General features: G+C 40.3%; 1 long non-coding RNA gene across 2 annotated transcripts in view; it reads right to left on the bottom strand.

Moving 5' to 3' along the window:
- Positions 1-2: 2 nt before the first annotated feature.
- LOC121074632 overlaps positions 3-12,147 on the bottom strand; it is a 47,584-nt gene continuing 35,439 nt past the window's right edge. The window contains exons 3-4 of one of the 2 annotated variants that reach the window (XR_005822449.1): positions 5,175-5,320; positions 3-233 (exon numbers count right to left, since the gene is read on the bottom strand). This is a non-coding gene — a long non-coding RNA (uncharacterized LOC121074632). Of the gene's footprint in view, positions 234-5,174; positions 5,321-10,408; positions 11,518-12,147 lie in introns of those variants that run through there. The other variant, XR_005822451.1, reaches the window with a different exon arrangement.

Raw genomic sequence — 12,147 nt, 5'->3', positions numbered from 1 at the left:
ATACACTCCTACTTTCTCAAAGCAGCATCTGGACCTCAGTTGCATCTTCCCGAATAGTCAGAGGCATTAATGAGGTATACAGTCAGCAATACGTTGCTTTGACTTTTTTCAGTGAATTTGCCCAGACTAAGGTGATTGTATGCCAGTGTGCAAAACTTTCGTCCTCGGAGAGTCCTGGCATACTGCAGAAGTGTGCTGAATAGCAGAGCTGAAGGCACTTCAGGGAGGTGTACCTATCAGTTTGAGAGAGGAGGAAATGAGGACAGACCAACAGTAATATTTTAATGGTGTCATAAGGCACCAGGGCATAACATGGTGGTTCCAAATATGTTAAAGAGCCTTATTTTGGGGCTGTTAAAAATACTGATTTGGGGCTGTCTATATTTTTTCTACATTTATATTTAACCACACTCTTTGTTGTATGTCCCCTGTTGCACATGCAAATCTCAAGTATTTTTTTTCCATAAAAGTGCTATGTTCTGTTCCATTATCTATATAGTCTATAAAATATAACTTTAAGGAACACTTTTATCTGTTCTCAGTTAAAGAGTGTGGTAGACCATATACTATTGCTATGGCTTTGGTATTTACATAAATCTTATCCTACTTTCCACTGCACTCTTAAAAGATAATCTTTTATCAGAGTAAACAACTAGATGAGTGTCACGGACTTGTGATTGGGTTTGTTTCCTTCTCCCCCATAAATAACACTAGATTTCCCATTTTAAGAGGTTATGGTATTGCATTGCAAATGCAAGTGCCATTCTGAAGTGCACCTGTACCCAGTTACTCTATGGCAATACCTTAAACCTTGTATGGGCATTCCTGTCGCAGGTTTTAACTTTGGCATTAGCTTTTTAGCTGGAGTCTGGTTTCTTAAAAGGTTTAATGCTAAGGGCCTGACTCATTAAATTTGCTGCTTATTGGCTAGTGTTATTTCCTGAGTTTGAAATGTACATTTTGATTTGTGAATCATCTGACATGCTAACACACATTATTAAGTCTACCACAGAAACAGATTCACTGGGGCAGTGGGATGACTCATGACAAAATATTAAAAATCTATTTCTTTGACTGGCTGTTAACCCATGTTCCCTCTAGTAATTGAGATGCCATCTGCTTGTTTAAATCCTTGTGCTAACAGAGATTCTGTCTTTAAGGTTTGAGCTGACAGAGAACTCGCTTAGCTGTGTCATACTGCTTCAGCACTTCTGGTTCAGATATCATTGTGGTTCTGGGCTAAAATCTTGGATTTATGCTGTCTCTTGAGAAGATAAGTCTTTATTGATTTATTTGAATTTTAACCATTAAATTGTCCAGGTTTATCAGAGGGAGTACAAATGATGTTCAGCAAGGAAAAAAGGTCTGTTTTGTAAGATGGGGGGGACAATGTTATGGTTTCAGAAAAAAAAACAAAAACCTTGCAGTTTTTAGCCAAGATGCATAAGGTGCCTAATCCAGTAAAATAAGATGTAAACAGTCTGACGGCCCCTGGTGCATTCTGGATTGTAGCTGCATAAACTGGTGGGATGGGAGGCAGAATAATCAAAACTGGAAAGGAAGCACTTTCCACTGTTACCAGTTTTGGTAATTATATGTTGCAACATGATTTAAAGGCAGAGGGGAAGGGAGGGAGGGAGAAAGGCAGGAGGAAGAGGAATCAGTAACTCAATCCTGGTCACTGTCTGGGGGCCACCATGGTGTCTTAGACTTTCACAGTCACAGAAGCGGTGGTTGGAGCGGACCCCTGGGGTCCATCCAGTCCAGCCTTCTGCTTGAAACAGGATTGTGACCTATGGCATTTCAGGTCCACCATGGCCTTATCCTTTCCTTAACTTCTTCAACTTATCCTCACAAGTCAAATGCTGTAGGCTCCTTACCATCTCCCTAGCCCTCCGCATGACCCTCTCTTGTTTTTCAACATGCTTCTTGAACCAGGCAGCGCAAAACAGGACACAATATCCCAAATGTGGACTCATCAGCACCGAATAAGGAGGGATAATAATTTTTGTTCATCTGCTGTCTTTGCTCCCTTCCTAATGTAGTCCAGTTTGTTGTCATTATATTCACAACAAAAACACCCTGTTGGCTCATATTCAGCTTAGTGTCCCCTGTGACAGCCACATCCTTTCAGCTGGGCTGCTGCTCAGGCAGCCTGCGCTGGTGCCTGGCACTACTCAACCCCATATGCACAACTCCGCGCTCCTTGTTAAACTTCATGACATTTCTGTTGACCCAGTTTTTCAGTTTCCCAAAGTCCTCTCAAATGAAGCCCCACTGTTTGGTTTGAGAACCAGACCTTCTAGGTTAGTATTGTCTGAAAATCTACTGCAGGCGTATCCTGTGTCAGCATCCACATCGCGGTGAAGGCAATGAACAATACTGGTCCCACTATTGACCCAAGGTGTTCTGCTTGCTACTGGCCAGCAACTAAGCATCACCCCATTGATTCAAGTCCAGCAATCCATCCAATTTTCAACCTATTTAGATCTAGCAGTTCATTCATCCAGACCATACTCCTCATTTTTTTCTCCACCTTGTGCTTTAACCACTTGCTTAATCCCCATTGCTCAAAATAGCAGCTGTGCTGGAGAGCATACAGCCCTCTGAAAATGTGTATTGATGAAAATATAAAGTGCTGATTTAGCTTCCCAGCATTTCTCCTATACTATTGCTGAAGTGCTCATTAGTCTCTTCCCTAAAGCTCTCATTAAGCGCCCACCCAACTTCCCATGGAATGTAGTACTGCAGTGATTGATAAGGAAATAAAGATTTGAAATAACAGCTTGGTTGCTGCAGCATCAAGACACAGGAAAGAAAAAGAATCTAGCTTTTAGTTTCATTTCATCCTTGAACTTTTAACCAGCACAAAGCATCACCAAATAATCTGGTCAATTCTTCCTACACAGGTGTTGTTATAATATATATATATATATATATATATATATTACAGAATTTAAAGATTTCACCCTCTCTTTCTTTCAGACCTCTCTGGGTTACTGAAATATTCTCTGTATTTTGAAGGACATGTTATGTTGGTCCTGGGCTAGAAAGGAAGGAAAGGAAAGGAAAGGAAAGGGAAGGGGAAAGGGGAAGGGGAAAGGGAAAGGGAAAGGGAAAGGGAAAGGGAAAGGGAAAGGGGAAGGGGAAAGGGGGAAGGGGGAAGGGGGGGGGAAGAGAAAGCGGAACGGGGAACGGGAAGGGGAACGGGAACGGGAAGGGGAAGGGGAAGGGGAAGGGGAAAGGGGAAGGGGAAGGGGAAAGGAAAGGAAAGGAAAGGAAAGGAAGGAAAGGAAAGGAAAGGAAAGGAAAGGAAAGGAAAAAGGAAAGGAAAGGAAAGGAAAGGAAAGGAAAGGAAAGGAAAGGAAAGGAAAGGAAAGGAAAGGAAAGGAAAGGAAAGGAAAGGGAAAAAAGAAAAGAGAGAAAAAGAAAAAGAAAGAAAGAAAGAAAAAGAAAAGAGAAAGAAAGAAAGAAAGAAAGAAAGAAAGAAAGAAAGAAAGAAAGAAAGAAAGAAAGAAAGAGAAAGAAAGAAAGAAAACAAGCCAAAGGTAATATTTTAATTTGATTTTGAGGTTGCACAGTAATACAGCTGTCCTATAATACCTCCAAATGCTTGTATCCCCCTTGTATTGATGACTCCAAAGAGAAATAATGCATATTTTCTTGATTTACCACTGCCTTTTTGAAAAGAATCCTTGGTATCTTTGGGGGATTTACCACAAAGCATCATCCTCATAGAATACTCTGAACAAGTAAGAGCTCTTTCAGCAGTTTCCCAGATTCCTCACATGATAGCTGCAATCTTACTCAAATGGGAAAGACTGAACTATCTTGCTATCTTCAAGTTCATCCCACTCTGAGGACAGACCACGGGAATCAAATTCAAAAGTAAAAGAAAAGGCAACATTTTTGTTATTGCTGGCATGGAGACTTCCTTTTGGACATTAACTAGTTGTCTTTTCTCTTTCTTCCCTCTCCAAGAGCTGATGTATTACAGCAGCTATATAGATATGGGAGAAAACACAGGGGTTCCTGTCCAATTTTCTTAGATCCTTCAAGGACATCATGTCCAAAAAGCTCATATATGTATCCTGTGAGAGATTTGGTGGAAAACTTCCTGGACTGTATTAAAAAGACAATAGGATGGTCCTCGGGAGATGGGGATGCTGAAGAGGGAAACGATGCTGCCTCCAAACGGTGTCGCTATTTCATCAGTGCCTTGCCAAGACTGACATTAAAGATTCCCTCAGCAAAACTGAATATTGCTATTCCAAACAGGGTGAGTTGGTGTCAGGTTCTTCCTGCCACAGTGAAGGGTAGTGCAGCAAGAATGAAGTGGAAAAAGGACTGGGAAAAGGAATCCTAGCTGAAGAAGAAGCCTAGGGAGCTGGCAGGAGATACTGCAAGGGTAGGAGCAGGTACAGTGGCTTCTTCTGAACTGAACTGAACTGCTGCCACCCAGTTCAGGTATCTACAGATGCACTTTGACACAGCCCCACGATAAAACTGTTATTTAAAAATATAACTTTGCCATGTGTCCGAGAGGATAGAAGACAAAAGTACTTGATAACTGGAAACCAGTACAGCACATGTTCTGCTGCCAGAAAAAGTTCTTACAGATTAATGAATGTGTATGATCTGCAGCCAGTTACTAATTTACACATGCAGTGAAGCCCGGTGAGTGCTCAGACTTCCTTGTTATGCTGGGGTTCTTTATAGGGTTGGGCTTATATCTCTTTTTGTGCAGTGTTAATTAATTGCAGCTTTGTACATTAGCAATCCAAATTGCAATCTGAGAAGGTAAAATAAACTGGCTTATCAAAAAAATCCTATTAGTCTTAACTGCTGTTGTAACACTAACATGCTTTGCACATGCTGATATCTGGCTTTTCTGGTTTAAAACATGTAAGCACGAAGGAGTGGCTGCAGTTCGTTAAACATCACAAGTGCCATAATAGCAGGAAGAACTCAAAGGCGCTCTGATATGACTCACAGTTGAGCTGTGGTTGCTTCCTCCTCTGGGTCAAACCTGTGCATGGCAAGAAATCTCAGAGCATTCAGAGAACTGTATGACTTGGTCATGGGTTGTACTTGTTGCAAATACACCAAATTAACTGCAAGTTCCAGTAAGCTCAACTGGTTTATACAAATTAAAGTATTGATTTCAGTGGTACCTGGGATTAGTCCTTCAGTCAGTCTGTTGCATTCAAATCACAGTATTCATCTCTGTGCAGTAGCTTTCTTCATTTTCAGTCTTGAAATGTGGTACGTAAGTCAGTATTTTGTTTATATCTTGTCTAAAACAATACATTTATTCTCACTGCAAAGCAAGCATAGTGTTTTAAACAAATTGCTAGGTTCATTCTGCAATTTCTTTATCCTGGCAGTCTTTTAGTTCAAAAGAATCTCCCAATCTATAAATAGTTTGAAAATAGTATGTAAAACAGTATTTGTGCTTGTACACTTTGAGTTGTTCCGAGATGGACTTGAGTTGTGTGATTTTCTTTTCCATTTCTTTCTAATCCCTGCAGCACCATTATCAAAGCATTGCTTTTTTCATTTTTTAATAAACAGATCATGAAATACCATAGCTTTTATGAAATGCTAACATCAAACTTTTAATAACTTTAAGTGTATAAAATCCCCAATTAATATCTGTTCAGAAAAGGTATTTTTTGATGCAAGAACTGCAGTAACAATATGGCACATGAGAAGAGAGGAAGTAAACAATGATGATAGACAGAGCAAGGAGGAGGGGCCTACGCCATCCTCTACTGGATGACTGCTGTACATGTTCTAGCCAAGTTCGAGTAGGTAACGTATTCAGTTTGCAGCTAAACTGCATTGTGCAACCAGTGGGCCCAATCACATAATGTCACCTATGTCACTACTTGAACCAGATATTTTCAGGCTCAGGGAAACTGCCAGGGGTGTTGTCCCTGTTCCTGAACTTTGCTGCTGCTGCTCTTCCCGAAGCTGCACCCGAAGCTGCGTAGGCTGGTTTGGAGGGACAGGGTGTGATTGATCCACACTAGGGCAAAAACAATAACAACAACAACAACAAAACAACAGAGATCTCTGGGAGAGTTCAGACAGAACTATCTGTACAGAGTCTGATGTTAGCTGTCCACAGTGGAGTCTTTCCTTCCCTCTCAGTAACTGCTCTGATATCACCTGTTTGCCTTTTTATTTTTTTTTATTTTTTTATTTTTTGACTTTCTAACTGTGTAGTACTCATGTTTTTAATGGCCATAGTTTTCCCTTAACAGAAATAGGGGAAAGGAATGTAATCTTTGGACCACTGTTCTTCCATCTTTATTAAACTGCTGCAGTTTAAGTAGTATAAAACAGAGAGATATCTTTAATTTATGTGTTAGAATTTTATAAGTTTCAAAATGAAATTTATAGTAAGGCCTGAGTTTGTTTCCCTGCCATGTTTTAGTTCTTGAGCAGTAAACAGATGGCTCCCATTGAAATTGATAAAAGTACAAACTAAACAATTGTTGTCTTGTGTTTAGTTTGTCCATTTCTCAGTACAGAAAAATTTGCAACTTGTCAACATCAAGTAAACTTTCCATGCCACATTATTGCTATGCCAAATTACACATGAACCCCTCCCAGAGCATTTTACCTTTTCCAGTATGTTTCTCCAGTGAGTCAGTGTTTCAACCTTTGCTTATATGCCCCCCCGTGTTAGCCCCACAGCTACTGGGCATAATATGCCTGCTTTCCAAAAGCCATTGCATGCACCAAAGGCTCATTGTGTCCAGCAGTCCCTAGTGCTGGACAGAGTGAGTGTCTCACACCTCCATGAGCTGGAGCAGGTCCTGTGGGCTGTGCGAGGTGCACATCACTGTTGCTTGTTACTGAATGACAAACTGCAAACTAACAGGATCAAGAGCCCATAAGACTAAAAGTGATAGATCATTACCGTGGATATCATGGTCTGGATCATGAGGGTTTTCATATGGAATGGAAACATTCGCAGTTTCTAAGCAGTTACTGTCAATTTGTCTTTGGGGCGATAAGGCTTCTCTGAGCTTTTGAGATAGAGGGTGATCTTTTTGATGTCAGGCCTGAATTCGTGCTTTGATTTCTAAACAAGCAGTGAAAACCATGCAGTACCTGTAAGAATGGTTCCCATTCAATATGGAACAAAAAGTACAAAATGGGTCATTTTGTTTCATTGTCGCATTAGTAACTGTTTTTCAATATTACCATTTCTGTTACATTTGCTATTTATGTTAGATTTTTAAATCAATCTGTTAACATCCTTGTCTGAAGAAATCGACATTGTGTAGTGAACAGAAGGAAAAAAATGAATTGAAACGTGGTTGTACGTGCACATGAAAATAAATTATCTGCGTTCATTGTTCAGTCATAATGATTGCAGAACATAAGCTAACAGGAATGAAATTTTGGATTTCAAGGCCTTAATATTTTAGAACTTATATCGGTTTCGGTAATAGCATGGATTAAATTATTTTCTTGTTTTCAAATTTGACCTTATTGCTTTAAATGATGTAGAATTATTTTTTTTCAGAATCTGCCTAGCAACAAAAGATGCTCTCTCTCCCTCTAGTGGAGAATAATAACATAGCTGCCTTTCTGTTTTTGCATATGTAAACCATCAAGTAATACAATCAGGGGCTGAAAGCTTTTCTGAACAATAATATATCATAATTTGTTTACTGTATGGCATAAATATTATATGAAGAGTATCATAATGAGATATTTTCATATTAATGTTTTTTTTTTCTGTGAGTGCACCATTTTTAAAGTAATCCTGAATTATACAAATTGTAAAATATTTATGCATGTAAAATATTTACAGATATCTAGACACATTTTAAAGTAACAATAAAGGCCCAGTTGATATTAAAAAGAAGCCCTAATCTCAAAAGTAAAATGTAGTATGCTTAATGTTGATAGCAGGAGCAGCTTGCATGTTGGTATTTGCCAGTTTGATCCTAGATATACAGAGCATGCACCTAAAAAAAAAATTTATTTTAATCTAAATGTTTCCAGTATTTGCTGTGTTCATCTTAAAAGAAGGAGACTGCCAGAGGACTTAGATGCAATGTCTTTTTCAAAATTGTATGTTGTGATGTACTGTTTTATTTCATTCTCCAAATAAACATCTCCCCAGCACTTGGAATTCTGAAGCTGTAAGTGCAAACTGCTTATGTAAGTAATGATTTACAGGACTAAGTTCATAACTAGGGGAGCAGAAAACACTTCCTATATATGACTCATATAATAGCTCCACTTCTACATTCCAAATTGCAGTAACAAGACTTGACTAGATTCCTGATACTGTTTTCAGTGGAAAGTTCTTCTTATTTCTGCTTCTGAGCTGCTTTTTAGCATATTTTTCTATTTTGTGGTTTTATTATCTCTTGTTGCCATGCCAAACTTCACACAGGTAGGTACGGTAAATACCAGTCCAAGGGAATTTGGCAAGAGATGTGCATGTAGTTAACCTCACAGCCTTCACTCAGCTTTTAGGGACAGGGGCTTTCTCCTTCTGCAAGTCACTGCCTTGCACCAAGAGTGTCACTGCGAGCATTTTAGTTCAGACTAACTTCATTTTGTGTGTTTGTTGTTCTTACCATATGAAAGGGTAATGAAGCTACTTAAAAGGTGTTGGGTGACAGTTCTGGGTTGCCACTGTCTCACACAAGCACCAGTAGAAAGTAGATCTCTTACCAAGGAGGAAAAGCATCTATTTTTTTCCATAGCAGAGTGACTCCAAGGACTGTGGACACAACTCTGTGGTGTAATGAGTCACTTGACTTGTAGCTGCTGTAAGCAGCACAGGAACTTTGCTTCTCTGCTTCAAAGAGTGGAGTGAAAACAGTGCATAATACAGAAGAGATGACGGAATGCTTTTCATAAATGCTAGTATGGCCTACTGACTGTATCTGTACTTGAAAACTCCTCCAGCATGAAGAAGAGAGGCATGGAGGCACGGAGGCAGAGGGATGTAAGAACCAATGCTTTTGTGGCTGCCACAGCAGCACTGCCCTTCCATCCCTGTTAGCGAGAGGCTTGCTTAAATGCATCCCAGGCTTTGGGACTTGACAAACTATTTATGGCTCAGTCATTTTGTGTGGGTTGTAGGGAGGATGACAGAGAGCAAAAAGCAGTGAAGCAAAGTGTGAAAGGGACATTTGTCCACTGACTGCTTATATTATCAGATGGGGAGAGAGAAGTAATAGATTGCTGGCCAGGATAATGTAGCAATGCCATCACACGCACAAGTGCTCTATTGTTCATTTTGTTTTCCCATATGCTGCATTCCTTGTCCTTTAGTGTAATAAGGATGTAATAAAGATTATCAGTTCAGGAGAGAATGTTGGCTCACGGGGCATCCAAAGTTAGCCATTAACTTTTCTCTAATTTCAAAATGGAGGCTCGAGTGAGTGCTTGGTGGCTTTAAAAGGAGCTGGCAGATGTTTGGAGATGCCCTTTCTGTTGCTGCTGGCTACTACAGCTGAAGTAGCACAAAATGAAACACACGAAATGAAAAAGGAAACAAAACTTGTCAGACGTTCTCTAACTTAACTCAGTTGGTCATCTTTGGAGTTGCATTAATAGGGACCACAAACATGATTTTAATACAACTTTATTTTTTACATGTCAGAGAAGGAAATTATTGTTGACCTTTTGAAGCTTCATTTTGGAAGCCCTGACATCCTTCTATTCCAGGCACGTTTTGTTCACGTTCTGAGGTTTTTCACCAAACTAATCTGGCCCTAACTTTGAGACAATGATTATTTCAGCCTTTTATTTTCTCAGGTGCACTGTCTTTCTTTTCAGGCTTAAGCATTGCAGACCCTCTTCTTGAGATTTTCTTTAAAAAGGCACGTGATTTATTCAGCTCATTTCATTACTGACCTGACAGTTCTGTCAGTTTTTATTTTCAATGTATTTCTTAACACAGGTTTAATGAGAAGCAAAAATTAGTATTAATGAGGTTTCCTGGAATGAACGGTCACCACATATGCTCTGATTTTTGGGTGGTCCTGCAGTTGGACTCGGTGATCCGTGTGGGTCCCTTCCAACTCAGGACATTCTACCATTCGCATTTTAGCGTCCACAAAACCAGAGAGGCCTTCTGCACCTCGGGTTGCTCCTTCTCCCCTCACAGCCGCGGTGAGGGCACAGCTCTCCTCCCGGGGAGGGGGCCAGATCCCAGCAGACACAAAAACGCCGGGGCCGCGGCCATTTCGCGGCGCAGGCCGGGCGGGCGGTTTGCAGGGGCCCTCGCCAGGCGGGTGCCTCACCAGGGGGGGCTGTTCCGCAGCGCCGGGCGGGGCCGGGGAGCCGGGGAGGCGCCCGGCTGCGGGCCTGCCCTGTGCCGCCGGGGCCCGGCCAGCCCCGGGCCTTGTCAGCCGTGGGCCCTGTTGTGGTTTGTGGACGTGCTCGGTGAATCGTGTGGTAAAGAGCCGCTGCTCTTTACGGTTTCTTTTTACCACGATCCCTCTGCAAGTGTTGCTCCTTCAGAAGTAGCAGATTAAATATTAAATTTTAATTTCTGTATTAATTGATCTCTGGACAAATTATTGATGTTTTCTTATGTGGTTTAAGTAAGGCCACCGTAGAAACTGTGTTTGTATTGTTCAACAAATAGTCTATATCCTCGGAATTTTATAAAAGGTTGTTGCACTAAATAACAGATGTTAATGCTTATTCTGCATGCACAATTCGTAGTGCTTTACAAATTATAAACATTATATTGTTTCACAAACAATGCCATTTACGTCACAGAGAAGCCAACGGCCACACTCAGAACAGACTGCTGAGAAGACTGGAAATAATGAGCTAGTCCTTTGACCCTATTTTGATGACTCTTTGACCCCAAAAGTGGGTAGAGCTTGATAGGGGAGTAAGGCTGATAATCCTGGGCTTCTAAGGAGGTTACAAATTGCTTGTAGCAAACCTCAGATTCTCTGGTGTTTCACATCAGGCTCAGAAAACTCTCCATGGTTTCAATATTTAGTGAAATACACCTGACAGCTGTTAGAACAGAGGGTCCCTCACTGTTGGCTGCGCTATTCTGAGAGTACAGAATACAGTATAGAGAGTATATGTCTGACCTATGGAAAGTGTACATCTGACCTCGGTGTCAAAGTTAAATGGCCCTGCTCTTGCTCCCTGCAGATCTCCTGAGGAGGTGGGAAAGCTTCAGGGCCCCATCATTGACCTTATCCTTACTTTTTGAGAAAAACATGTTGTGACCTAAGAAGTAAAACTAATAAATAATGAGGTCTTCATTTTCTGTAGTTTCAGCAACTTTACAGAACCAGATCTAATCCTACTCTGTCAATAGCCAACTGCAAAGCTTTACTACCGTTTGCAGAGTTAGAATCAAGCCCCTTGGCCTGATTCTGCCAGAGAGCTCCAGGCAGTTTTAGATAACTGTTCTTACAATATCCTTTGTCAGACCAAGGTTTCAACTTACACAAGATTGGTAGGGAGAAGAGTCATCAGCTGATTGCCAAGTCTTGCTTTCTGTGGGAGAGCACAATGAAAGCAAACTGTTACTAAATCTTTCAAACATTAAATTATTTTAACTAATTTCACCCTTGGTTTCATTCACCACTTATTAATGTTCACTTATAAACAGAAACAAAAACAAATCTCCTACCCATTGACAGAAAATATTTTATGAAATACTTTGTTTATAGTAAATAATGGGATAAATTGGAAAGAAGCCTGGATTCTGCAAATATATACACTATGAAAATAGCCAGTAAGTCTGTATGGATTTTCATGAAAGACAGAGGTTTCATTATTGCATATTATACAGTCCATAACGCGTTAACACATGGGACACTTGTTCTGCAGTGCACACATTTGGGGCCCAAATAATGTAGGCTATTTTTCTGGATATTTTTATTTGCTTGTTTTTTTATATGTTTAGAGAGCTAGGTCTGCCTTCAAGTTACTAGATATTTTAAGTCCCTTGTTTGGGAGATTATTAGCTTTTTAATATTCTAGAAGCCTTATGTCTATCTTCTTAGTTCCTTCTGAACTTCTGGCCTCTTCAAGATGTTTCAAATTTGACACCTAAAAATTGAGATGCTAATGAGTCTGATGCTTTGATAGTAGTATAGTATGTTCATATTGTTCACTGTATCT

This window comes from Cygnus olor, chromosome 9 (genome assembly GCF_009769625.2).
Source record: "Cygnus olor isolate bCygOlo1 chromosome 9, bCygOlo1.pri.v2, whole genome shotgun sequence".
NCBI lineage: Eukaryota > Metazoa > Chordata > Aves > Anseriformes > Anatidae > Cygnus > Cygnus olor.
This window is presented reverse-complemented; position numbering and strand designations above follow the sequence as displayed.